We start from the raw sequence: 24833 nt of genomic DNA, 5'->3' as shown, positions 1-24833 counted from the left end.
TAGTTCAAATTATATCATGGTGGATTATGAAGGATAACTAGAAGCTACCAGGACCTTCTGGGCTCAGCAAAGTGAGCGGGAGAAGAGGTTTGGCCTGTGTGCACTCTCCAGGCTCATGGGGAAGAGTTGAATATAAAATGGAGACACTGTATGGACATACAATCGATCTATGTATATAAACTATCTTATGTATTTATATTTATAAAAATTACTGTGTTTCTTATTTATTGTGTTTTATTTTTGTGCTGTATTGGATCCAGAGTAACAATTATTTTGTTCTCTTCTACATTTACGTACTGGAAATGACATTAAGCAATCCCGAATCTTGACTTTTAACCTGTATGTCTTTGGAATGTAGTAGCTACAATATTAGTAACATAAGCATCCTTCATTTTTATGTGGCTTAACAAGGGACCTTAACTCCCTTGCATTTCTGTAAAATACAATTTAGTAACTTGCACGCGGTAACTAATGTCTTAAGCAGAGGCTGGGGAAGAGTTTCAACTAATTTTGCAGGGAATAGGCAGGGGTAACCAGAACACAGAAGATCACGTTAGAATGATATATAACAGCAACAAAACTCGAGATATTGCAAAGCTGAAGCATCCCAAATAAAGGGCAAAAGGAAAAGTGACAGTATATTAAATTTTCTGAACATCAAAGTCTGTGGCGTAGCTAATAGGGTTAGTGAGCTGCACGCACAAATTGCTGCAAGGAATTATGACGTGTTTGCAGCAGAAACATGGGTCAAACAAGATCAGGAATGGATTCATAATATTAATTTGTCCATCTCCTTTGCTGCTGACTCGTGCCCCCCTACTACAGCAGCGCAAATTCTGATCCTTCCCAAGTCACCCATTCCAAACTCATCTTGTGCTATCACTCCTTGTCCTTTAACCTCTCCTGTCTGCCATAACAATCTTCTCTCTCTCCTTTCTTGCATCTCAAACATAATCATCTTCTTCCAATTCTAATGCAATGATCAACTTGATAAATTAACTTTGAACTTTGCTTCTAAGTCCACCGATACTCCTTGACTCAATAAGCACTTTAAGAATTTTCTACTTTGATTTCACATTTCCACAATCCACGGTGTTTTGCCTGTTTTTAATGGATTTTTAGTACTCCAGAATGATATAAAAGGAAAAGGAGGAGGGGCTCTGGCAGTTTGGGTTAAGGCTGATGTCACTCTTCCAGACAGAGAGAATTTGGTTTGAGCACAAGAACAGAGGGAGATCTGCTACAGGGCGAGTACTCAGGATGTGCGCAGTATGAGTGGCAGGTGTGTTTACAGACATTTTTAATCTTTCCCTCTCCCAGTGAGAGTTCCCTCCTGCTTCAAAACATCCACCATTGTTCCTGTACCGAAAAAGACCCAGGTAACGTGTCTGAATGACTGGCGTCCTGTCGCAATCACCTCAACAATAGGAAGATGCTTTGAGAGGCTGGTCAAGGACTACACCTGCAGCTTGCTGCCACCCACACTGGACCCCCTACAATTCGCCTACCGCCTCAACCGATCGACAGATGACGCAATAGCCACAGCTCTACACACCTTCCTTACACATCTGGAGAAGAAGGATGTTTATGTGAGAATGTTGTTCCTGGACTACAGTTCAGCATTGAACACCACAATTCCCTCCAGGCTTAAATAGATAGATAGATAGAACACCCAATTTCCCTCGGGATCAATAAAGTATATCTATCTATCTATCTATGTTGCCAGCTACAGCTCCAACCTGCTAATTAAATTTGCTGACAATACTAAACTGATTGGCCTTATCTCAAATAATAACAAGGCAGCCTACAGAAAAGAAGTCATCACCCTGACACAGTGGTGTCAAGAAAACAACCTCTCCCTCCATGTCACAAAAGCAAAGTTGCTGGTTGGGGACTACAGGAGGAATGGAGATAGGCCAACCCCTATAGACATCAATGGATCTAGGTTTGAGAGGGTGAACAGCTTTAAGTTTCTCGGCATACACATCACCGAGGATCTCACATGGTCTGTACATACTCAGATGGTTTGGCATGGGTCCCCAAATCCAGAGGACTTTCTACATCATCATCATCAGATGCCATGCCCAGTTTGAGCTTTGACTGGATAAACATAACATTTCAGTACTCTGAGGCAGGTTGTCATGCCTAGTTTGGTATTGGTCAGTATACTCTTCATTCTCGTAAAGGTGTCTTTGCCATCCCTATTCTTCTTTTGATGTCTATGTCGCACCTGCCATCTGATGTCACCCAGCTTCCTAAGTAGCAAAAATTCTGTACTTGTTTTATGTCTTCCCCGTTTATTCTCAGCCTGCAGATAGGATTCTCCTTCTTTTTGGATATCACCATACATTGTCCTTTTGCAATTGATAGATAGACCCATTTTTGCACTTTCTTCAACAATTATATCAATTAAGTTTTGTGGTTCTTCCTCCGTACTTGCAATTAACACAGTGTCATCTGCATATCTGAAATTATTGATGTTTTCACTGCCAACTTTGATTCCCAAGATGTCTCTTATTTTTTGTAATATTGTTTCTCTGTATACATTAAATAAATCAGGGGAGAAAACACACCCTTGTCTAACGTCTCTCCTGAATTTGTAAACTGACTCACTTCTCCATCTATACTTACAGCGGTAGTTTGTTCCCAGTTCAGATTTCTGATTAGGCGGAGGTCTTTTGAATCTAGATCTAGAGTTTTCTGTAATATTTCAAATAACTTATTGTGCTTCACTTTATCAAATGCTTTTGTGTAGTCGATAAAACAAACAAATCTTTTTTCACTTGAATATCTCGTTCTGATAATATCTTTAACATCAATATCGCGTTTCTTGTACCTTTGTCTTTCACAAAACCACATTGTGCTTTACCTATTTCAGCTTGTATCTTACTTTTAGCTCTTGTCATCAAAATTCTTAGAAGTATCTTGGTGATATGACTCATTAAACTTCACATTCTATTGCTCCAGGTTTCTTAGGAAGGGTGATAAATACTGATTTTTTTCATCTCTTCTGGTATTATTCCAGTCTCATAAATGTCACTGATTAAATCAGTAAGTTTTTCAATTCCATAATCTTCAAGGGCGATAATTTGTTCTATTACTAATTCATCAGGACCTGCTGCCTTTCCTTTCTTCATCTTATTTATTGCATTATCAACTTCAGATTTTAAAATACTTGGACCTTCAATGTTTTTCTTAATTTCTGTTTTCTTGCCCAACAGTAGGCAATAGCAAACCACCATTGCTAAATACTAGGTTTCCTAGAATCTATTTGCTAAGAAAACCATGGTCAAACTCAGAAAATGTATCACACAACAACAGCGTCAAGAGGATCTTCAAGACAATTCTGAAGATGCTTCACTTGGTAGGGTTGATTCTGGGCAGCAGGGGATCCCCGACCATCATCAAGCTACTGCTCATAAAATTCAACTAACACAAAAGAAAATTATTGCCACTTGGAATGTAAGAACCCTATATCAAGCAGGAAGATTGGACAATGTGATAAATGAAATGGAAAGACTAAAGATGAACATCATGGGAATTAGTGAAGTTCATTGGATAGGTGCTGGAACATTTCAGAATAGAAATAAAACACTAATTTATTCTTGTGGAACATCCCATACTAATGGAGTAGGAATTCTTATGGACTTTCTACAGGGGCACAATTGAGAGCATCCTGACTGGCTGTACCACTGCATGGAATCGTAGGACTCTGCAGAGAGTGCTGCAGACAGCCCAGCGCATCTGTAGACGTGAACTTCACACTATTCAGGACATTTACAGCGACAGATGCATAAAAAGGGGCTGAAGGATCATTGGGGACCCGAGTCACCCCAACCACAAACTGTTCCAGCTGCAACTATCCGGGAAACGGTACTGCAGCATAAAAGCCAGGACCAACAGGCTCTGGAATAGCTTCTTCCACCAGGCCTTCAGACTGATTAATTTTAATTCACACTGACACAATTGTATTTCTAAGCTATATTGACTGTTCTGTTCTTTATCTGACTGTACATACTATTTATTACAAATTACTATAAATTGCACATTGCAAATTCAGACGGAGATGTAACATAAAGATTTTTACTCCTCATGAATGTGTAGGATGTAAGCAATAAAGTCAATTCAATTCAATTCATTATTGGAGGACTTCTAATAGAACTTTAGGGAGAGGGTGATTAACTAGAACATTTGATGACAGATTTGAAAGACATGCAAACAAAAGAGTAGCAAATTTGGAAACTTCTACTACCTTCATTTAGCTGAGTAAATAACTACCATGATCAGAAGGAGACATAAAAGTATTTTTTGTGGAAGAATTTGTCTCCAATCGAACAGAGGTGTTCACCCTGGGAAATATCATGGGGCAAATAACTTATCTGAATGCGACCAATACATTATTCAGTTTAAAGAACTAATGAAGAGAACAAAAAATTGCAAAGGTTACAATTGCTCAAGTATGAAATATCTAATTTCAGTCAAGAATTTTATTACAGGTAGATCAGGAAATAGGATCACAGGGTAAAGTGAATGTAACTGAATGCCACTAATATAATATTTAATTTTCTATATGTTGTTTGCTTGGTTTTTGCTGTTTGTGCAATTTGTTCTTTTTTTGCACATTGGGTGTTTGATATTTTCTTGAACAGGTTCCATCGTGCTTCTTTGTTTTGTGGCTGCCTACGGGAGGACGAATTTTAGGGCTGTATTTTGTGTACATACTTTGATAATAAATGTACTTTGAAACTTTGAATCTTTTGACGTCGTATCAGGGACAATACTTAGGAAAAGATATTAAATACCTTTGAAGGGATAGAGAAAATATCCAGGAACATTAGGGAAGGGAGGAAATTGAAAGAAATTATTACCAGTGGCAGAGAGGGATTACTTAGAATTAAATGGAAGCTATAAACAGTTATACATTAAATTGTCAGCTGTTAGCTGCTAGATGTGTCTAGCATGCTAAGGACTGGAAGTGAATCACCTTTTGGAGGCAGAGGATGTGGAAATGTTAAATAAATACTTTGCACCCACCTTAGTAAAGGAAACAGATTATCTGAAGATTGCACTAAAAAGGGAGGTTATGGAGAAAGTACAAATTGTAAAAATAGATGTATTAAAATAATAGCTGTGCTCTCCTGATCTCTATGGCATGCAGCTCTAGTAGATGAAAGAAGGAGAGGCAGAAATAAAGAGGCAGAAATAAAAAGGCAGAGGTCAAAATGTTTGGATCAGGAAACGACGCTGAGAGTGAGAGAGTTGTTGGCGTCCTGTCATTATTCAAAGAAAGGAGATGGGTAAAGAAGTTAACGGCCGGCCAGTTAGCTAGTCATCAGTGAGAGGGAAATTGCTGGAATTATGATCAGGGTCAATCAAACAGGAGCAGTATCGACTGGTAAGAAGCAAGCTGTGGCTGAATAACTTGATCGGATGTTTTGGAAAGGTAACAGATGATTTATCAGATGGTACAATAGGTGTACAGTGAATGGTTAAAAGGATATTCAACAGAAGTTTTATTCTAATGATGAAGATTTGTATTATAAGGGGAAAACCATAGTATGGGTGAAAAATTAACAGGGAATGAAGGATGTTGATAGATAAATTTGTTTTCAGACAATTATGTTCGTGAATGATCAGTTTTGGGTCCAAGACTTCACGATTTGTATTAACACCTCAATCCAAGTGCAGGAAGCTGCATTTAAAGAGTTTGAAGATGATATGAAAGTAGTAAATAATGATGAGCTCATCACAGCTTTGATAGGATGGGCAGAAAAGTGGCAAATAGAGATTAACATAGAGACGTGAAGTAATGACTTATAGGGGGAAAAAAAATCCAGCAAGATTCTGAAAACTATAATTGAACAGACAGACCTTGATGTTCATATACACTTATATATAGGTGGCTTAGCAAGCTGGTGAGTTATTATACAGTATACACAAAGACAGAAGCAGAATATTGTAAATAACTGGCTAATCTTTAGCTATAATAAAGAATGATGAGAAGGCCTTGGAAAAAGTATGGAGGTGGTTTTCCAGAATGCTACAGGGATGAGAAATTTTAGTTAACAATAAGGGCAGGAAGGTTATGAGAAGCCAGACAGTCATTTTCAAGTTGGAGAGCTTTGATAAGGAAGATAGAGGAGCAATATTCTCTCTGTAAAAGGATTAATACAAGAACTGACCGATCCACAATCATTGACAGAGATGAAGAAGGGAGATAAGGAGATTATTTTTTCAATCACACTAACTGAAAATGTTGGCGGTCAATACCACAAATAAATTTAAAAGGGTGTTTGGGCATTGGAAACCCCTTAGTTCTGAAGGAAGGTCCCTGATCTGAAATATTAACCGCTTTCCCTTTGATTGGTTGAATTCTTTCAGTGTTTCTGGTTTTTTATTTCCGGATACATTCAGAGCAACTTTTGTTTCCCACTACTATTGCAGAGTTGGCAGGAATTGTTTTTCATATCAGTCGTTACAAAGTGCGTTATTTCACAGGATAAAATGTAACCACTTCTTTGACTGAAGCAAGGCAGACTGAATGGCCACTCTGTGTGTGCTGTAAGTTTCTGTCATATTACATTTTCTGGAAATTTGATTTTCTCAGTATCAATTGTCTCAGCTCACCTCAGATGATTCCAGACTTGCCTCTAGGGTGGTTGGTTGAATCCAATTACTTAGTTTAATTCAGACTGTTACTTCAGTTCAATACTGAATGAGGTGCTTTAATAGAAGGACTTGCTGACCAATTACATGCTAAATTAAACTCCCTCGTTGCAGTTAAGCTAAATGTTAAATAAATAACTGTTTCCAGGCAAATAGCTCTTTTTTGTGTCAACGAACTTTTAAGTAGTTAGTCATCTCATTAGCTGGTCATTGGACCTTACGCTGTACAAATATGCTGCCGTTTTTACCCACTTGCCAATAAGGACCACCCTTCAAAATATCATCTACCGAATGTGAAATACACTCAATGGACACTTTATTAGGTACACCTGTACCTCTGCTTGTTAATGTAAATATCTAATCAGCCAATCATGTAGCAGCAACTCTGTGCATAAAAGCATGCAGACTTGGTCAAGAGGTTCAGTTGTTGTTCAGACCAAACATCAGAATAGGGAAGAGAGGTGTTCTAAGTGACCTCTACTGTGAAATGATTATTGGTGCCAGACGGGGGTGGTGGTGGGGTGTTGGAGTATCTCAGAAACTGCTGATCTCCCGGGACTTTCACGCACAAAACAGTCTGTGGAATTTACAGAGAATGATGCGATAGACAAGAACACCCAGCCAGCGGCATTTCTGTGGGTGAAAACGCCTTGTTAATCAGAGAGGTCAGAGGAGAATGGCTGGACTGGTTCAAGCTGACAGGAAGGCGACGATAATGCAAACAGCCACGCATCACAACAGTGGGGTGCAGAAGAGCATCTCTGAATGCACAACACATTGAACCTTGAAGTGGACGGGCTACAGCAGCAGAAGACACATATACTCAATGGCCACTTTATTAGGTACAGCAGGCACCTGTTGAAGCAGTCACTGAGTGAGTAGCCTGATAAAGAGCATCCAACTGCTTAATACAGCATCGTAGACATCTTTCCTAGCATGTACAAATTCACAAATAAAATGATGAAATCATCTGTATTTGAGCGGAAGCTTCAACTGTCTTTGAAAGTGACCTTGAAGAGGGGCCCAGATTTGATTTGCTTTATCTTTGGCTGAATTGATTGTTAAATGTTTATTACATGTGTTGGAATCCGAGCAGGAACTTTCTTTTTGCCGCAGATTGACAATTATGAAAGAAGCTATCCATTTTATTGTAGATTTAACTTGCAAAGAAGTAATCATCTAGCCAGTTCATACAGGTATAGAGCCACACACTATGACTAATTGGTAATTTACAGATGTTACAATGCAAGCAACCAGGTGCAATTACTAGTGATCCTTTACACAGCAGCATGTACCGCACGGCAAAATGTACAGCTTCAAGTCTAAGGGCATAGTTCACATGTAATCAAATTTGCTTGCTTCGTTTGTTATTTCAAAGAACTCTTGGTAAATCTGTTCCGTAATAGTTGAAATTTCATCTGTATAAGAGGAAGCTTTGTTAACGTTGACGGATGTGTTGGGGGAGAGCAATAAATCAAAATATTTACCTAAAGTATCATAAGTGGACTGTCCTGCAAATCTGAACTTTGCCTTTGCTCCGGGCAGACATTGCTTGTTTTCCCTTTCTAAGGAAAGGATAGGATAAGCACTAAATGGCCCTTCAGAATGGTGGGATCATGACAGTACAAGAGAGGCACTGAGTGATTTTATACCTAAACCCTTGGCATTCTAGTGACGAGATACAGCAGAACTTCTAGTGAGATCATGCATCCATTCTCTGCTCACTGCTGGAGTGTGATATTCAAACCTTCGATCCCATCAGGAAGGACCCAGATGCACCGTGAAATTCATGTGAAACAAGCAGAAATGAACAGCACAAGTGATGTTTCTGTTTGCCTCTGAATTTTCCATCCTCCACAACCATGTGGTCCTTGATTTATTGGGAGAAGAAAAATACCAAAGGAACCATCTTCTCTTGCAGACGGTTTATTATTCCAGTTGGTACACTTCTCCAAAATTCAATAGCATTGTGATATTTTTTGTGCTCAATAAATTAGGGGGCATCTCTACTGCAAAACAGAAGACTTATTATATTTTAGTCATTTTGCATAGGAAATAAATAGTCTGCTATTATAGATGGCAAAGGCAGAGAGAGGGTTAGATATCTTCCAAACCAGACCACCAAACTGCTCTTGGAATCCAAAATAAACTACATCAGTTGACTTCTTTGGAGAATATGAATTTTGATGATCATCAATGTGATTTTTTGCGCTGAGTTTCAGATACATGAACTCAATTCATTTCGGATCCTGTGATGTCCGGGCAAGAAATGTGAGCTGAATTTGGATATTAGGGGTAGCAGTTCCTATTTAGTCTCCTGACAAATAATGCATGAGAAGGAAAAGTCAGGCTGTGTTCCATGACCATAACAGGTTTATGTATGAATAGAACCCTTTGGCAATCAATAAGCTGCAGATGCAGTAAATCTCAAGTAAAAGTAGAAAACATAAGACTGAGAAATTGAGTTCTGATGAATAGTTCTGACAAATGGACAATTGGGAAACACAAGATTATTGATCTAAAAGTACCAAAACATTATTCAATTTAACATACTTATAGAGAGGTCAGAAAATATCAAGAATGAAAATACTCAAGAAGGTGAAATCTAATTTCAGCGAATGAAGAAAGCTCCACATAGAAGTAAGTTAGAAAGGGAGATCAAAGGGTAAAACAGTAACAGGGCAATGGATGACACTGAGGAAAGAATTAGTTAAACTATGATGATGGCGTCGGCTCAGACTATGAACTAAACAAATACAGGAAAACAGATTATTATCTGAATGGTGGCCGATTAGGAAAAGGGGAGGTGCAACAAGACCTGGGTGTCATTATACACCAGTCGTTGAAAGTGGGGATGCAGGTACAGCAGGCGGTGAAGAAGGCGAATGGTATGCTGGCATTCATAGCAAGAGGGTTCGAATACAGGAGCAGGGAGGTACTACTGCAGTTATACAAGGCCTTGGTGAGACCACACCTGGAGTATTGTGTGCAGTTTTGGTCCCCTAATCTGAGGAAAGACATCCTTGCCATAGAGGGAGTACAAAGAAGGTTCACCAGATTGATTCCTGGGATGGCAGGACTTTCATATGATGAAAGACTGGATCGACTAGGCTTATACTCATTGGAATTTAGAAGATTGAGGGGGGATCTTATTGAAACATATAAAATCCTAAAGGGATTGGACAGGCTAGATGCAGTATGATTATTCCCAATGTTGGGGAAGTCCAGAATGAGTGGTCACAGTTTGAGGATAAAGGGGAAGCCTTTTAGGACCGAGATTAGGAAAAACTTCTTCACACAGAGAGTGGTGAATCTGTGGAATTCTCTGCCACGGGAAACAGTTGAGGCCAGTTCATTGGCTATACTTAAGAGGGAGTTAGATATGGCCCTTGTGGCTAAAGGGATCAGGGGGTATGGGGAGAAGGCTGGTACAGGGTTCTGAGTTGGATGATCAGCCATGATCATACTGAATGGCGGTGCAGGCTCAAAGGGCCGAATGGCCTACTCCTGCACCTATTTTCTATGTTTCTATGTAAGTGTTAACATAGATGAAAGCAAATGTGCCTGGGTAACAAGGAAAGAAAATGAAATAAGTCATTAATGGAAAATATCAAGAGTAAAATTAAATTTCTATTCAGGAACTTTATGGAAAAGGAGGAATGTATACCTACTTATCATCATTGGCAAAGAAGGGTTACTGTAGAGGTAAGGAGTAGAATGGAACTGAAGCCAAAAGTGTTGCAGCATTGAAGTGTCATTTATCAGCTATACAAAGTGTTGGTCTATTAAGCACCAAACAACTGAGAAACTTTGAAAGATGCAATTGCTACAGATGCTGCCTGACCTGTTGAGTATTTCCAGCAATTTCTTGCCACAGATAAGTTATCATAAATGAAGAGACCAAATTTGAGTATTTTAGATTTCAATCATCAGCACTTTTTAAAATATTCATTTATTATGCCGTTCATTACAACTTCTCTTCCAGGGATGCCTGCCTTGAAGAGGTTCTGCTCCTCTGTTCTGACCAACAACTTTTCCAACTTTAGAAAATACCATATCTTATACAATTCTCTCTTGATCTGGGTAGATGAATTGAGGCTAAATGATCCAGTTTAGAGTTCTGATAGAACACCAGGATCTTTGTAAATCCTTTTACTTTTCCTTTATGATCAATGATAATGTTACCACTTGATAGGTAAAATGAACTGAATGAGGTAAAATTGCATTTGTGAACATGGAGCAGGAAGTGAGTTTGTAAATCTGACAGGAGCAAAGAATGTTGAGATTGGTGAGGTTGCGTTGCCATGGGAGGGATGTGGGACATGTGGCGGAGAAGGGGTGCCAATGGCAGGGGGTGGCACAGGTGCAGACACACCAAACCTACGAGACACCAAGAAAGGTCATTTGATTCCAATCAGTTAGTTTACCGATCATTACAGAATGTCTCTCTGGTGCTACCCGCTCTCTCCCCTCTCCCTTCCCCCTTTCCCAACCACGATTCCCCTCTCCCTGCCCCCCTTCCCACTCTCAATCCACAATGGAGACCCCTATCAGAATCAGGTTTATCATCACTTACATGTCACGAAATTTGTTTTATTTTCTGGCAGCAGTTCAATACAATGCATAAAATTACTACAGTACTGTGCAAAAGTACAAGCCTGAGACTTTTGCACAGTACTGTTTTATAGGCATCCATTAGTCTCATGAGACCATGGATTTGCACCTTGGAAAGTTTCTAGGGTGCAGGCCTGGACAAGGTTGTATGGAAGACCAGCAGTTGCCCATGCTGCAAGTCTCCCCTCTCCACGCCACCGATGTTGTCCAAGGGAAGGACGTGAGGACCCATACAGCTTGGCACCAGTGTCGTCGCAGAGCATTGTGTGATTAAGTGCCTTGCTCAAGGACACCAATGCTGCCTCGGTTGGGGCTCGAACTCACGACCTTCAAATCACTAGATGAACGCCTTAACCACTTGGCTACGAGCCAACACACTGTACTGTACTGTAGCTTCTCTTATTTTAATCCGTGTCAAATTCTTTTATGTGATGGATTTCTATTGTATTTAAAGTCTTCATCTCCAGACCCATCTCTGACCTTGATTCCTCCAGCTATGCCCTCAATTCAGCGCCTTTTGTTCCTTTAACTGGCTTGTGTTTTGTACTCTGTACCTCAATGAATTGAGTCTTCAGCTGCTTTAACCCCACAGTCTAGAGCCCCTCCCGAATCCCATCCAGTTCTTCACTTAACTACCCCACTTCAAAAGTTCTCATACCATTAACCTAGATTTATGCTGTAGTAACGAGGTGGATAGCTGCTCTCATTTGCCTCCGTTGCACCATGAAACTGTCAGCAACTTGGGGATTTCCAGCATAGTTTAATATATTAGTCCCAGAATTGCTGACAGCGACTCACTACTGCTCCGCACGCTCTGATGTTTGCTGCCTTCTCCAGCCCAGTCAAGGGAAATCATCCGGAGTTATGTCAATTTAAACTACTTTATAATTAGTACTGTGCTCAAAAATCCTGAAAATCCTTTAGTTTGTTATACCAGGTCTATGCGCAATTTTAATGACATGCTGAAACAGAATTTTCTGCTTAGCAAACTAAACCTAAAAATTTAATTTTGTGTTTTATAATTCTTTCTAATGAATATTTTAACGTGCATGCGTTGAAATAAAATATTTTTAATATTTTGAAGATTTAGTTTTTGTATTTTAGCTCAAAAGTAAATGGTGTCAGTTCTGATCTGTGTGGAAGACATTTGGGTAAGTACATAGGACAGGTTTAGAGCAATATCGGCTGAATGTGAGCATATTGGACTAGTTTGGCGGGGACTGTGGGCAACATGGGCTATTTGTACTGAAAGGCCTATTTCCATGTTGCTTTACTGTGAATAGCATTGTATGATGTTTAAAATTAAATAGACTGTACTTACTTTCTAGTGTAAAGTGTGTGAAAATTCTTTTGTAATGCTGCAGCTTCAGTATTGAAGGAAAATACTCATTGCACAGACTGATAGTTTGTTTCAAAGACAGCAGCAGGCCCCATTCCTAATCAAGAAAATTCAGGGCCATTTTCTCCAGATTGTCTTTAAATCCACATTTTATGATACAATATTTGTTCCTCAGTTACCATAGTTGTGAATTACACGGAGTTACTATTTTCCATAATTATGCCTCATAATAGATACGTAGGCAGGATTATAAAAGGTCAGAAGATTTTATCATATGGCCATGGAATTTTCTATGGGTTTCGATGTTTTTTTTTGGTGTGTTACGTCTAAAACTACTGCATTACCCGAAAGGAAATTGCACTGCAAGTTTGCTTCACCCACAACATCTAGCAAGTCCTTGAATAAAGTAATCACCATTGCAAATTACAGCTTAATGTGCCCTTTTGAAGGAAGGTCTTAACGTTCCATTGGCTTTTTCATCTTGAAAGATACTAATACAGTATGCACAATTTGAGAGCTTTGAAGATAATTCTTCGCAATTTAAGAAAATGACGATACTTGTACAATTTTTTTACATTTTTCTAAAAATATATTTAAATGAACTTTTAGTTGCAATTAATCTGGTTATTTTCATTATGGAATGGAATTTGATAAATAATGTTTAGTAGCTGTGAGAAGTCTAATCCAGCTGCATTGATGAAATCTGCTCCAGAATCAAAGTAATGTGTTGAGAATGAAGCAAGGGGTCAATTTTAAAGTAAACATTTTTTGGAAGAAGTTATCACGTTATAAATTCCCGTTTAATTGCGCCAAGTCCCGGTGACTTTTTCTGCTCTGTGCCCACTGATGCGATGAACTGATAAGCAAGGCTTTGGCCTTCCCTGGGCTGCACCGTGGGTTTGGATCTAAGGACTCAATTTTTCCGATTGTTGTTATTCACTTCAATTGTTTGCACGATTAGTTTTTTTTCCCTTTTTCTTGCATATTGGGTGTTGGCCTTTTATTTATTTTTTATTTTTCTTTTCCTTAATTGGGTTCTCTCTAGTTTCTTGCTTTGTGGCTACCTGTAAGCAAACAAATCTCAAGGTTGTATAATTTATACATTCTTTGATAACAGAAGTGCTTTGAACTTGAACTTTGACTTTTAGGACTTCGAATACATGTGGCTCTATTTGAAACACTAGTTTCATTCACTTGAACATAAGGCAGAGCAAACAAAGAGGGCACCGTCTCTCACAATGACTATACAATTAAAGTTTGATTGGCTGTCATCAGCACTTGAACTGATTTGTGCATATTTTGTCCTCAGTGGGTGATTTTTTTTTTCTTGCAATCAGCAAATAATTTCTAATGGAAATTTGTGAAGAATACAAAAACCTCCAATGTCAGTGGAAAATCAATGGAAGTAAACTACTGACAGATCTCAAAACAGAAACTCCACTTGCCAAGACTTATCAAGCAAAAAATCTGTCGTGTGCTTATAGCAATTGCAAGAAAAACGGAAATTCTGGAATGAAGGTTAAAAAATACACCAAGATGCTGCACAAAAGACATATTTTTAAATTGAGAAGTATTTGAAAAAAGAAAATTTCAGTTCTGTGTAAAGGTTGGGAAATAGAATTACAGTACTATGCAAAAGACTTGGGCACATTTATATAGCTAGAGTGCCTCAGTCTTTAGCACAGTGCTGTATTTGTCAACGTGGAGTGGAGAGCGAGTCTGTAAATCTGGCAGGAGCAAAGGATGTTGGGAATGGTGAAGGTGGAGCATCACGAAAAGGGGTACAGGACAGGTGGCAGAGGGGCAGTGTCTGGGCATAGGGAGGGTACAAGTGCAGGCACACTCAGCCCTGGCGCCACAGAAGGTCATTTGATTCCAAATGATTGGTTTAATTGATCATTACGGAACATCTCTCTGATACTTGCCCTTCCCCTCCCAGCCCCCTTCCCACTATCTGTTCACAACGGGAACCCATATCAGAATCAGGTTTATCATCACTCATATAATTCACGAGGTTTCTTTTCTTTGTGGCAGCAGCAGTACAGTGCAATACATAAAATACTTTATACTTTATTGTCGCCAAACAATTGATACTAGAGCGTACAATCATCACAGTGATATTTGATTCTGCGCTTCATGCTCCCTGGAGTACAAATCGATAGTAAATATTAAAAATTTAAATTATAAATCATAAATAGAAAATAGAAAATGGAAAGTAAAGTAGTGCAAAAAAACCGAGAGGCAGGTCCGGATATTTGGAGGGTGTGGCCCAGATCCGGGTCAGGATCTGTTCAGCAGTCTTATCACAGTTAGAAAGAAGCTGTTCCCAGATCTGGCTGTACGAGTCTTCAAGCTCCTGAGCCTTCTCCCGGAGGGAAGAGGGACGAAAAGTGTGTTGGCTGGGTGGGTCGTGTCCTTGATTATCCTGGTAGCACTACAGTCCTGTGCAAAATTCATAGTCTCCCTGGCTATATATACTGTATGTACTTAAAACTTTTGCACAGTACTGTAAATCATTTGTTCATTCATTATGTGCTGTGCCACACGGTAAAGGAAGCCATTGAAATAAAACTAGAGGAAAAGAATTTCAGCAAAAATGAACGTCTTGCTCTAAGTAAGAACTGGAGTTTGATCGTAAACAAAGTGGGAGAGTGGAAACATGACTGGATGAGGACTAGCCAATCAGGAGGGATATATGACAGGGGGTATAAATACCACCGGACTAGACAGGTCCAGACATCAAATTATGAGGGGGTGTAGATAGGATGAATGCAAGCAGGTTCTCTCCACTGAGGTTGGGCGAGATTAATACCAGAGGCCATTGATTAAGGGTGAAAGGTGAGAAGTTTAATGGGAACTTCATGAGGGGAAACTTCTTCACTCGGAGGACTGTGAGAGTGTGGAATGAGCCACCAGCATGTGGTTCATGCAAGCTCGATTTCAACATTTAAGTAAAGTTTGGATAGGTATACGGATGGTAGGAATATGGAGGGCTATGGTACCGGTGCGGGTTGATGGGAGTTGGCAGTTTAAATCATCTTGGCATGGACTAGATGGGCCGAAGGGCCTGTTTCTGTGCTATACTTCTCCATGACGCTATGATAGGAAGATCTCAGCAAGACAAGCAGCATCTGTGGAGGAAAAGGGATGATTGACCATTTCTTTGCCTGTGCAGAAGCTACTTGACACAGACATTTCTTGTAGATCCTCTCTAAAATAGCCATGCCCTTCCCGAATCTGATGTTCAGAATTATCTGCAAATTTCAATATCTGCCTACTAATATCCCATGAAATTAAACACAAAACTCCAGCAGGGCCAATGCAGTGGTTTTGTAGGTTTAACACAGCCTTTTTACTCATTTATACGATCTGGGAAGAGCTTTTGTACTTTTTGAAATTGACATCTGGGTGCTCTTGTGCCTCAGCTCAGACGTCATATGTTCCATCAAGTGTCTTTTAAACAGTCCTGCACCTTGAGAGTCTTGTACATAAACACACACAAACCTTTCTGGCCTTGACTCCCTTTTACGATGATAACATTTTGGCTCCCTTCCTACAGATGTGTGTTAGCTCCAAACTTTGTAGTGAATTTCAGCAACCTTATTTTTACATATTCCAACAGCCAGTTATGTTTTCTTGTGAAATATTGGTGGCTGTCCACTGTGTCCGGTGATGTTAGGAAATCTGTGAGGGAGAGTTTTTAAAGTGGAAAAAATGTTCAAATGTTGCTAGTTGGCTTTCCTCCTCATTGTTTATCAAATTTCACTAATACAGAACCACATGGAACAGCACAGAATGCCAATGAGCCATTTAACATAAATCCATTTTCTATTACTAACACAATTTTGCATTCACGCTGGTGCTGATGCCTTTTTTCCCATAGGGCTTCACTTGTGTAGGCAAGCCTTTCATCTGGGACTTTATCAAACCCACCCGCACATTAACTGCAATGTTCTTAACCACCCCTCGAAATATTGTTGTAACCAAAATTGTGAGAGTTATCATCATCATCATCATCAGGTGCCATGCCCAGTTTGAGCTTTGACTGCCATGGCCCACACACTCCTGTTTCGGGTCAAGTGGATCAATTCATTGGTATTCATTTCCAATTCTCTGGCTGCTGGCTCCATCATCATTTGTCTTTGTCTTCCTCTTGCTTTCTTCCCTTCAATCTTTCCCATAATTACCATGCATTCTAACTCCCCTTTCCTAATCAGATGTCCAGTGAAGTTACGTTGCCTTTTCATGATCTCGTACATTATTTCTCTTTTTGTGTTTGCTCTGTTCATGACATCTTCGTTAGATATTCGTTTCGTCCATGATATTCTTTGCATCCTCCTGAAAAACCACATCTCTGCTGCTTCAATTCATTTCCTCATGTTACTAGATATTGTCCAACATTCTGAGCCATATAACATAACTGGATAAAGGTAACATTTCAATACTCTGAGGTGGGTTGTCATGTCTAGTTTAGTATTGGTCAGTATACTCTTCATCCTCATAAAGGTGTCTTTTGCCATCCCTATTCTTCTTTTGATGTCCATGTCGCACCTGCCATCTGATGTCACCCAGCTTCCTAAGTAGCAAAAGTTCTGTACTTGTTTTATGTCTTCCCCATTTATTCTCAGCCTGCAGATAGGATTCTCCTTATTTTTGGATATCACCATACACTCTGTCTTTTTGCAATCATGAGAGGTATAGATAGGGTTAACGCACGCAGGCATTTTCCACCAAGATTGGGTGAAATTAGAACTAGAGGTTGAGGGTGAAAGATGAAGGAAAACCTGAGGGGGAACTTCTCCACTCGGAAGGTGGTGTGAGGTGGACAGAGCTGCTGGAGGAAGTGGTGGCTATGAGTTGCATTTCTGCATTTAAGAGAAGTTTGAGTAGGCACATGGATGAGAGGGGTATGGTCCAGCTACTGGTGGATGGGACTAGGAAGAATACCAGCTTGGAGTGGACTAGATGGGCTGAATGGACTATTTCTGTACTGAAGCACTTAATGACTCGATAACACCCTTAGTTATCTAATCAAAAACCTCAATCAAATTGATTTGCCTTTAATCAAATTTGATTTGTCCTTCCCAGATATGTTCTGGCCCACTTTTAAGTGGTTGGTGAGAATCTTCCACCAGATTAATGTTTCTGAATACTTTCCCCACCATGGATGTTGAATAGACTTGACTATTGCCATGTTTATGCACATCCCCTGCAATGTTTGACCATTCCTTGTACCTGACGAGGAATTGGAAGATTGCGGCAGCCTCTCTGCATGCATCCTATTCAAGGCAGGTGATCCCTCTCTTTCAAATATTGCCAGCCGCTCTAGGATCACCATTTATCCTTTTATCTCACTCCATTTCCTGGCAACCTCTCAGTCTGTTTCCAGTTTAGCTGAGCCCCTTTTCTTTGTAAACAATTCAACTACAGCATAATATTCCCATATGCCAAAGCCATCATTCAAATTTCCTAAAATATTAATCAAAACAGGTTTTAAGTTTTAAGAGGAAGTCTGAATCTCATTAAGCAAACATAAAACATAAATTAGTTCTAATTGGATTTCTGTTATCCTCTCTACTGGCAAAGACAGCCATTAGTTAAACAATTGCCATCCCTTTCATGACTTTTTTTCTAGACACATTTATCAGCAGATTTTCTATCTATTAAATATAAAGCCCATCAATGTATATTTAATTATATTTCAACGAATCAAACACTCCGAACAAATCTGTATTTTAACGATGCAATCAAATTCCGTGTTCAGTTTCAAATAGATTTTGATTGCTTTTACTGTACATTTGAATGACAGTAATCTCATTGTATGTACCAGGTTAGTTCAATTTCCAGTACCAAGGTCTCTTACTGATTCTGCTGTCGAAATCATGAGGACAACACCACTGAGGTGTGGAATGAAAATTAAGTGCTTTCAAGAACTATAGCTTCACTCAGTAGCATACTGTATGAATGATTAGCAAGTGGAAAGCGAAGTACATAAAATGGCTTAGAATTACATGGAGAGTGTCATCTTGCAGACCTGCTTCACAACAAAGGCAATGCACACTTGATTGAAAATCGTGTAAGTGCATGCTGTGTGCTAAAACATCAGACACATGATGCAATCAGAGGAGAAACTGAGAATTGCATAATCCACATTGTAAATCCTAATTTTCTTCAGTGAAGGGTTTACCTTAGAGATTGTGTTGTGTAGTGCACATCAACATTTCCTCAAATTTTTTTATAGCTGCACAGACCAACCATTGCTCTAAGCAGGAAATTTTATATGGCCTGAAAACTGCACGACACTTTAAATCACAAACAAAAGAAAATCTGCAGGTGCTGGAAATCAAAGTAATACACACAAAATTCTGGAGGAACTCAGCAGGCCAGGCAGCACCTATGGAAAAGAGTAAACAGTCAACGTTTCAGGCTGAGACCCTTTCAACAGGATGCCCACCCTGAAGAAGTTTAAAACTTGTTTACTCTTTTCCAAAGAAGCTGCCTGGCCTGCTGAGTTCCTCCAGCATTTTAAATGTATTTTTTGTATTCGGCTTTGGTGTTCAGCAAGCAAACAGTTTATTAGCAATGAGCTACTGACTTGGGATATATAGGGTGTTCAGGGAGGGGTAGCACCTCGGGTGAGGGGGCTAAACCTGTCCATTCCAGGACAGCTGACTCACCTTTGGTCCCCACCAGTCACTCAGCTCTCAACTGTGGCTCCAAGTAGCTGTTTACATGTGACAGCGGCCACATCCCGGTACGCTGCTTCGATAAGTGGGCTAAAACAGGTGAGGGTAGCTGGTGGACTCATACCCTGGTGAGGTTGGGACATGCCTGTCCTAGTATGCGAAGTCAGCCCTGGGTGGATGAGATCTACAGTGAGATCCAAAGGCCAGGAAGGTGGTTCTGCAACACTTTGTGGATAGCGAGGGACATGTAAGGCATAGAAGACATCATAGTCATCTACTGCAACCAAGGAAGGCCCCAGTTTGTGATGCTTGTTCATACCACTGGACTTGGCCTTCCAAGGTCAAGAAAATGGAACTGACCCACTGCAATGGCTTTTCCACTTTAAAAACTCCCCCGCACAGGTTTCCTGTCATCATCAGACACATTGGACAACCACCACTGACTTCCATTCTGTGTTTATTGTTACAATTTGTAACAGAGTTGTAACTTGAAACACTGACAATGTAAGTATGTTGAAGCTCTAAAATGTTTCACAGTAAAGGAAATAGAATGCTTATTATTTGGAAAATTTATGGATTATTTTCATGAACATGATTAATTACAGGGTATTTCGTAATTATAAGTTTCAAAATTATGGTAGCATAATTTCTAAATTATATTAACTTCCAGCAGTATGACAACAAAGGCTATGTGCATGGGAGCATTTCAGTTACTGTGCAGCCGTGCACCCATGCAGCTTTGAGGGAACAGTGGTGCACAAAAACACTTCAATAGAATATTGAGTCCAAAGTACTATATTCTCTGGGAACAAACTGTTATCTGCCGAGATGGACTTGCTTGGTTTTAGTCCTTCCTGTTCTGAATCAGAAAGGTTGATCAGCATTGCAGGAATATAAAGCTCATCTTTTAAAGGCTTTTTAAAGGTAAGTAGCACATTCTATGGTAGGACGAGTTGGCGATGAATGTGCAAGTACACCAATTTCATGAAATTCAAGGGAAGATTGATGGAAACCTACTGTTTTTGAGAGGTTGAAGGGGGGAAACTGCAAATCACCCAGGACCTCATAGGCTCTCTCTTTATCACCAAATATTACATTATTAAGTACCCCCACAACCCATTTCAAACCTCTTCTCATTACTACCAACAAGGAATCAGGGAGGAGAGGCAGGAGCTTGAAGGCACACACTCAACTTTTTAGGACCAGCTTCTTCCCCTCCACCATCAGATTTCGGAACTATCCAGGAACCCATGAACATAACCTCACAATTTTACTCTCTCTTTGCACCATTTATTAATTTTTAAAAAATATTTATTGTAGCATATAGTTTTTTTTGTATTACACTGTACTGCTGCTGCAAAACAACAAATTTCATGATATATGTCAGTGATAATACACATGATTCTGATTCCTGGATGACTTATGAAGTAATGACTGCGTGGACCTCAAATAGGCCATCACCCTGTTAGTCAATTTTGCTCAGTTATGAACATTTAGAAACATAGAAACGTAGAAAACCTACAGCACAATACAGGCCCTTCGGCCCACAAAGCTGTGCCGAACATGCCCTTACCTTAGTAATTACCTAGGGTTACCCATAGCCCTCTGTTTTACTGAGCTCCATGTACCAACCAGGAGTCTCTTAAAAGACCTTATTATCGCCAGCAGCCCATTCCACACACTCACCACTCTCTGCGTAAAAAAACTTACCCCTGACATCTCCGTACCTACTTCCAACCTCCTTAGAACTGTGCTCTCTTGTGCTAGCCACTTCACCCCTGGGAAAAAGCCTCTGACTATACACGATCAATGCCTTTTCTTAGTAAAGTACAAATAATTTATTTTCAGATATATTTATCGTCTTGCTATGTCTTGGCTTCTTGATTAATCTCCTTCAAAAATGTAATTGATAAATTACACAAAATGTTACCAAGCCACCAGTATAAAATACAGGTTGAACACCCCTTATCCAAAATCCAAAATCCAAGTTTTTATCCGAGCACTTCTATGACATCACAAATGGAAAATTCCACAAGGTGCTGGGAAGGTTCCCAGGCGACGCGCAGGTCTCTGCACATCACAGACAGTTCTGAGAAGTGACCTCACATATGTAATGAACAGAAGTTAATGAAAAATAGAAAAAACGCTGCATAAAGCGAAAAAGGAAGATCTCGATGTGTATTGAGCGAATGGACTGGCCAGCATCAGTGTGAACTTATGTCCCTTTGCAGTATGCTGATCATGAAACAAGCAAAGATCTATCATGATAGACTGAAAATTGAAGGTAATTGTGAATATTCAGCAGGCTGGTTGCAGAAATTTATGAAAAACCACGGCATTAAGTGTTTAAAGATTTATATATTTTTAAAGATAAAGTGTCTGCTGATCATGAAGCATGGGAAAGTTTGTGAAGATGTCACTGATGAAAACCTAATACAAGAACAAGTCTATAACGCTAATTGTTCTTATACCTTACATAAAGCCTAAAAAGAGTAAAGTACAAATTCAGGTTAATCGAAACAGGGCACTGTAGACTGAAAGTCTGCTCTTGTTTGTTGTTTATTCAGATATTCTGAAACACTTCCGGCCCCAAGCATTTTGGACAAGGGGTACTCCGCCTGTACCTACTCAGTTCCCCGTGGCACACAGGGTGTATCAGTGAAGCCAACAGTCCATCCTCAGCTGGATTGCAAGATGGAAGTTTACGTGATAGTGCCATTTCCCACCTTGAGAGGAAAGAGGAAGAAGATGGGTTCATTCAGGACTCCTTAACCTGTGCTTCCCTGCAGCTGATTGAGAGAGAAGGCTGATTTGCGGAGAATGTCTCTGTCGAAGCAGTTCCTTACAGTGTAACGCAAATCTACTGTAGTGACCGGTCTAAAGTAGGAGCTCAGAATGACTGTACACAGCAATCAACACATGGATAGAGAGGGAATGCAAACTGTGGAGAGAGAGTTTCCTTCTACCCTTTATTGCCAACATCACGCAGTTTGAATGATCTACTTATTTTACAAGCACACTGTGCATGGTTATGGACTGTAAAACTATTCCAATAAACTCTGCAGCCTAATTCATAGATTATTCATGGTGTTGTACAGCACAGGGAGGGAACGTTGACTCAGACCATGAGAGGCCTGTGTCGGGCATTTTCATGCCTTACAAGGCGCAGATTGGATGTCTGTGTGGGGCGCTACTCCTCGCACAGACTAGAGCAATGTGTGATTAAGTGCCTTGCTCAAGGACACAAACACGCTGCCACAGCTGAGGCTCGAACTAGTGACCTTGAGATCACTAGTCAAACGCCTTAACCACTTGGTCACGTTCCCTCCCTCCCTATACAGCACAGGAAGAGGCCCTTTGGCCCAAATCACCCATGCTGACCAAATGCCCATCTACACTAATCCTTTTTGCCTGCTTTTGGCCTATGTCCCTCTAGAGCAGGGGTTCCAAACCTGAGGTCCACAGACCCCTTGGCTAATGGTAAGGGTCCATGGCATAAAAGAAGTTGGAAACCCCTGTTCTAGACCTTTCCTATTTATATATCTGTGTAAACACCTTTCACTGTTTTAATGTCTTCTAATATATTTTTTTATTAAGATCATAAGACATAGGACCAGAATTTGGCTATTTAGCCCATCGAGTCTGCTCTGCCATCCAAACATAGCTGATTCATTTTCTCTCTTAACCCTATTCTCCTTCCTTCGCCCCGTAATCTTGTACTCCCTTACTGATCAAGAACCCATCAACTTCTGCTTATGTTCACCCAGTGACTTGGCCTCCACAGTCATCTGTGGCAATGAGTTCCACAGATTCACCATCCTCCGGCTAAAGAAGTTCCTCCTCATCTTTCCCGGGAATCGATGGAAATACGGACTGCATACCCCTTATCTGAAATGCTTGTGGCTGGAGGTGTTTTGGGTTTCGGAGTTTGGAAGGCATAATGAGATAGCTTGGAATCGCTATCTTTTTCGACTCTGAATTTATGTGCTACCGGAAGGGAATCTTTATCTTACACTTGTTCATCACACACATGTACTGATACAGTTAAAATTATTACATACCATTAATACAGTGAAAACATTAATGTGTGCAGGGTAGCAAAAGCAGCACAGCAGCAATGGGAAAATACCTGAATCAGCTGTTGATCAGCACCGAACAATGGCAGGAGTTCACTTTTCACCTATGATGCACAGTTTTGAATAAAAGAACACGGTATTTTTATTTTACTCTGTTTTAGGTTTTCTGTTAAGTATAAAAATAATCAGCATTGTAGACTTGTTCTACTGTTCGATTTTCATCAGTGGCGATCTTCACAAACTCAAATACATTCCTCTGCTGCTTTGTGATCTGCAGGTGCTTTATCGTTAACATTTTTAAAATCTCTTTAAAAAATTAATGCTGCACCTTTTCTTAAACTTCTGCCACCAGCCTGATGAATATTCACAATTACCTTCAAATTTCAGTTTGTTGTGATAGATCTCTGCTTGTTTCATGAGCGACATATTGTTAAGTGACACGTGTTCACTCCAAAGCTGATGAATCCGCTCTTTCAATTCACGATTGAGATCTTCATTTTTTGCTTTATGCAGTGTTTTTCTATTTTTCATTAACTTCTGTGAGGTCATTTCTCAGAACTGTCTGTGGTGTGCAAAGATCTATGCATCACTTGGGAATCTTCACAGCGCCTTGTGGAATTTTCCATTAATGACGTCATGTCAGTGGCCAAAAATATTTTGATTTTGGATGTGTTTGGATTTTGGAATTTTAGATAAGGGGTACTCAACCTGTACTGCACCAAGCAGGAGATCTTGAGTATGGAATTGATGGCTTTGTTGCAAAGTTTGCAGATTGATATGAAGGTAAGTGGAGGGGAAGGTAGTTTTGAGGAAGTAGAGAACATACAGAAGGACTTAGACAGATTAGGAGAATTGACAAAGAAATGGCGATAGAATACAGTGTCGGGAAGTGTATGGTAGTGTTGACTATTTTCTAAGTGGAGAGAAACAAAAAACTGAGGCGCAAAGGGACTTGGGAGTCCTTGTGTAGGTTAATTTTCGGGTTGAGTCTGTGGTGAGGAAGGCAAATGCAATGTTAGTATTCATTTCAAGAGGACTAGAATATAAAAGAAAGGATGCAATGTTGAAACTTTATAAAGCACTGCTGAAGCCTCACTTGGAGTACTGTGAGCAGGTTTGGGCCCCTTACCTTAGAAAGGATGTGCTGAAACTGGAGAGGGTTCAAAGAAGATTCATGAAAATGATTCCAGGACTGAACAGTTTGACATATGAAGAACACTTGATGGCTCTGGAATTCAGAAGAATGAGTGAGTGACCTCATTGAAACTTATTGAATGTTGAAAGGTGGATGTGGAGAGGATGCCTTGATGGGGGAGTCTAAGACCAGAGGACACAGCCTCAGAATAGAGGGGCGTCCTGTTAGAATGGAGATGAGGAGGAATTTCTTTAGCCAAAGAGTGGCGAATTTGTAACAGGCAGCTGTGGAGGTAAAGTCTTTTTGTATATTTAAGG

The 24833-nt window shown here is 39.9% G+C and overlaps 1 protein-coding gene across 1 annotated transcript in view; it reads right to left on the bottom strand.

The window, feature by feature from the left end:
- LOC140190799 (calcium-binding protein 7) overlaps positions 1–24833 on the bottom strand; it is a 72743-nt gene that overhangs the window by 30947 nt on the left and 16963 nt on the right. The window lies entirely within an intron of this gene.

This window comes from Mobula birostris, chromosome 31, assembly GCF_030028105.1.
Source record: "Mobula birostris isolate sMobBir1 chromosome 31, sMobBir1.hap1, whole genome shotgun sequence".
Lineage (NCBI taxonomy): Eukaryota > Metazoa > Chordata > Chondrichthyes > Myliobatiformes > Myliobatidae > Mobula > Mobula birostris.
Note: the sequence above shows the minus strand (reverse complement) of the source record. Positions and strands in the feature narration are given on the sequence as shown.